The sequence below is a fragment of the Suncus etruscus genome, chromosome 8, assembly GCF_024139225.1.
Source record: "Suncus etruscus isolate mSunEtr1 chromosome 8, mSunEtr1.pri.cur, whole genome shotgun sequence".
NCBI lineage: Eukaryota > Metazoa > Chordata > Mammalia > Eulipotyphla > Soricidae > Suncus > Suncus etruscus.
In genome coordinates, this window is record NC_064855.1 from 80,149,116 (window position 1) to 80,154,107 (window position 4,992).

General features: G+C 34.0%; 1 non-coding gene across 1 annotated transcript; it reads right to left on the reverse strand.

The window, feature by feature from the left end:
* Nucleotides 1-820: 820 nt before the first annotated feature.
* LOC126017012 (U6 spliceosomal RNA) lies at nt 821-927 on the reverse strand. Its single transcript, XR_007498690.1, has one exon. It is a non-coding gene; the product is annotated as a U6 spliceosomal RNA (small nuclear RNA).
* Between the last annotated feature and the right edge of the window lie 4,065 nt (nt 928-4,992).

A 4,992-nucleotide genomic window follows, 5' to 3' on the forward strand; every position in this document is an offset into this window, starting at 1 on the left:
AATAAAAATGATGGGTGCCTTTGTTCATTTGTTTGGTTTTAGGTCCATACAAGGCAATATTCAAGCCTACTCTTATACACAGGTATCACTGCTGGTGGATCACAGGAAACCAAATGTGGTGCCAAGATAAACCTAGGTCAGCTGCATCCAAGGCAAATACCCTACCCACTGTGCTATTATTCTGGCCCCAATGTGTATGGCCTTTTTCAACTAGACAACCGTGGTTTAGAAAAGAAACTACTCATAGATGTATACATGTATATATCTCTCTCTCTTCTCTCATTAATATTCTGGATCTGACTTCGCTCCCTAATCATTAATATTCTGGATCTGAATGGTTTATGTAGTGCTTTTTATTTAGGTATATTATTTTTTTGAACTACCGAGTTTCAAAAATGATATGGTTCCCAAAGGAAAGGCTAAGAATAGAACTTGCACAGTAATAGGAAGGCAATTTCATCAGAGGGAACCTATTACAAAGGCCAGGAGCAAGGCAAAATAAGTGGCAAAGTGCAATAAGAAAAGAAAACAAACAATACAATACTGGTGAGAAGCCACTGGAAATGGATTTATATTTTGAGTCCATGTAATTTCTCAGAAACATTATTCTCCCTGTTTATGTACCAATGTCATAAGGTTCAATGACAAGATCTTTAACAAGATAGCAGGTTTTCTTACATTGTTTTCTTGATCCATGCTGGCACATTTGCACAATATGATACCTTAGTGTTAATAGAAAGAGTAGGGGGCAATATCTGTATAAAGTGCTGTGCAGAGGAGGAATACATACACCGTTTTTTTTTCTTAACTTTATTCTAAAAAATATATGGAATGCTTCACAAATTTGCATGTCATCCTCGCGCAGAGGTCATGCTACTCTTCTCTGTATCGTTCCAATTTTAGTATATGTGCTGCCGAAGTGAGCACACATTCACCTGTTAATGTAGAAAAGTTTATGAACAAACACCTAAAGCATTTTAGAAACAGACACTCCTGAAGAAATTACAGCAGGGAACATAGCTAATCAGTGTTTTTAATTTCTCTTTCCAGTGCATCTTTCCCACTGCAATGAATACTGATGTTTCTAAATTGATTCCAACGTGGGGCAAAGATGCATATGTTTAGAAAAAGTGTGGTCAGGTCTAAGTCACATTAGATATATAAACAACACAAGAACGTTGAGAAAAATAGACCTACAAAAATATATAGGAAATTCAGGATAACTTTTATATCTTATCTCAAAAATGCAATTCTTTAAAAATATCATGATCATTTTCATTTTAACTGAAATCATGCTTAATGTATTCATGTAATTTAGCAACATGCTGATAGTTATAGACTCTGAAAATTGTAGTAACAGTAATTTTAATGCCTCTGAACATGATCATATTCCTTACATAATTAAGAATAGTTGTAGACAGTAGAAGCAGAGTGTTGTGGTAACACAAATAGATTAAAGTTTCCTGCCTATGCTACATGTAGGCTATCTTTAGTGAATTGTTTACCTTATTTTTCTCAGTTTCCAAATCTTACTACTATTTTTACCTCACTGTGGTTTTGAATATGATATAATTTAATACTAACAAAAGTGTTTGGCACAAATAAGTGGCATATTTATATTAAATTAATTGGGGGGCTTGGGGCACACCTAGTGGCACTCAGGGTTTATTCCAGGCAGCTGTTAGGAGACATGAAGTCATGAAATTTTCCTATACATGAATGTACATGGAATCTATCATGCTGAGTAAAATAAGTCAGAGGGAGAGAGATAGACGCAGAATAGTCTCACTTATCTATGGGTTTTAAGAAAAATAAAAGTCATTTTTGCAACAATCCTCAGAGACAATGAGAGGAGGGCTGGAACTTCCAGCTCAATTCATGAAGCTCACCACAGAGAGTGGTGAATGCAGTTATAGAAATAACTACACTGAGAACTACCATAACCATGTGAATGAATGAGGGAACTGGAAAGCCTATCTAGAGTACAAGTGGGGGTGGGGTGGGATGGAGGGAGGTTTGGGACATTGGTGGTGGGAATGTTGCACTGGTGAAGGGGGGGTGTTCTTTCCATGACTGAAACCTAATCACAATCATATTTGTAATCAAGATGTTTAAATAAAGAAAAAAAAAGAATAGCTCCTGGTAGACTCAGGGGACCATATGGGATTGAATCCCGGCAGGTCCCGGGTGGCCATGTGAAAGGCAAATGTCCTACTACTGTGCTATATAGCTCCAGCCCTAAATTAATTTTTAAAATAATCTAGAAAAAATACTGTTATTTTGCAAGTCTTTATATTTATTTGCAATTTAAATATAGTTCGTGAACTAATCACACACATATTATCCTTTATTCTTTTATGTATAGACACAATTGTGTAAATGGTATTTACTCTTTAGTAAGATATGAACTTCAGAATACTAAAGACTATAAATTGTTACTTGTTTGTTTACTCATATTTAATAGTATGAATGATACATGTTAAATTAATCTAGTAAGTAAATTCAAGCAATAGTATGTTTCATGTTATATATACCTCACTATATTCACTACCATACTTATTAGACAATCATTGTTTAATTGAATAATATCTCCTCTAGGCACAACACCTTAAATTTTTTTTTATTTATGAAAATGTTTCTATTTATGACCTTTTACTTTTTCTTGTTCTTGTTCTTTTTTCAATCATTGTTTTTATTTAGGGGACATATGTGGCAGTGTTCAGGACTTATTTCTGGTCTCTATTCAGGGATCACTTCTGGTGGGGCTCAGGAGATCATAAGGGATGAGAGCATATTCATATCTCATATGAGATATGAGATCATATGGGATACCAGATATCAAACCTGGTCTGGCATTTGAAACATAGATATTCTACCCACTGCTGTAATATTGCTCTCACCCCAACATGGTCCCTAGTAAAGTGAGAAATTTTACCTGACTACCATAATAAATATGTATAAATAGGTATATAAAATTTTATTATAATAAATAATAAAATTTTCTTTTGATTTAGGACCATAGTCAGCAGTTCCCAGAACTTAGTCTTATCTCTTCACTTGGAAATTACTGGCAGGGCCTAGGGACTGTATTTGATGCCAAAGATCAAAGCTGGATCAACCAAGAAAAAGCAAGTACTCTAGTCTTTGTACTATTTCTCTAGATCCAAAAACTTTATTTAAAAGTAATTTTAAAATAAAGACACTTCTTTCAGTTTATGACAATTTGAGATGTAGGTTTTAAGTTACTTGTTCAAAACATCAGAAGCCTACTAATGCATTCAGGGAATTAGATTATATATTAGTTTTGAATAATGCATGTAATGGAAGTTATGCATAACACTGCAGGAAATGAACTTTGAGAGAATACATTGTTCTGCTTTATACCCATTCCATTCATATGCCACCTCAAAACTTCCAAAGCATAATAACTTATTTTAATTAGAATAACCAATATAGAAGATTTTGACTGATTAAAAAGTGTCATAGCATTTCTATATATCCAGAGGTCTCTAGATTTTAGATGAAAATTAAATTAATTTAATCATCTTGGACTTCATATCCATATACATTTATTTTCACTTTTATTGTTTTTATCAAGCCATTGTGAGTTATAAATTTTTCTCATAGTTCAGTTTTAGGTACACAATGCTCCAATTGTAATCCTATCAGCAATGTTAACTTTCCTCCAGCAGTTTCATTTTACTTCATCACTCCACTGTGCCTTTTATATAGGCACATTCTAAGGTTTTGGCTGTTTCAGTTTAAATAATAATTTCAGGTATTTACTAGTTTTCTAGCTCAGATTTATACTCCAATTCTACACAGCCACTGTGTCCAACGCCCCTGACTCCTGCTCCTATTAGCCTCTACTTACTTATTCTCTTCCAGTTTATTTATTTATTTATTTATTTATTTATTTTTTTTTTTTTTTCATTTTTAGGTCACACCCTGCAGCGCTCAGGGCTCACTTCTGGCTTTATGCTCAGAAATCTTTCCTGGCAGGCACAGGGGACCATATGGGATGTCGGGATTCAAACTACTGTTTTTCTCATGCAAGGCAAATGCCCTACCTCCATGCTCTTTCTTCGGCCCCTCCCTTCCAGTTTCTTTACTTGCCTATCTTAATTTCTACAATCTAGGACCCAGGGTAATCTAAATGCATACCCACCATTGATAACCCATAGTCATATAATTTTATACTATGTGAAATAATAAGTGAAACACCTAACATCTGCCTTCTTCTCCCTTATTTCACTTGACACAGATATCTTCAACTTCATTCATTTAATTTATTTTTAGCCTTATTTGTTTGACATTAGAGGCCACATCCAGTTTGCTATGACTTAAAGCTTCTTGGCATTGTGATAAGGAATTATTCCTGGGCCTGGAGAGATAGCACAGCGGCGTTTGCCTTGCAAGCAGCCGATCCAGGACCAAAGGTGGTTGGTTCGAATCCCGGTGTCCCATATGGTCCCCGGTGCCTGCCAGGAGCTATTTCTGAGCAGACAGCCAGGAGTAACCTCTGAGCAATGCTGGGTGTGGCCCAAAAAGCAAAAAAAAAAAAAAGAATTATTCCTGATGATTTTCTGGTACTATCTCTGCAGCTATAGTCTAAAGATTTGTCTGAATTTATTATAATACTTATAATAATTTATTATAATACTTATAAATATAAAAGTATATTGAATTTAAATTAATATGCAGTAATTCAGTTTTATATGCATTTTATAAATTGAAAAATTGTATATACTTTATAACACCATTATCAAAATTTGAATATCCCATCACTCCAAAATACTCCCTTCTGTTTTCCAAATAAAGTCATACCACCTGTCACAACTTATGCCACTATTAATTTATAATTCTACCTGATAGTATCATACAATATGTAAACTTTTGAATCTAGTTTATTCACAATAGAATGTCAATGTGATCATAAGAGTTGTTATAAACAATAACTGTTTTCTTATTTTTTCTTCTTTATAAAAAATA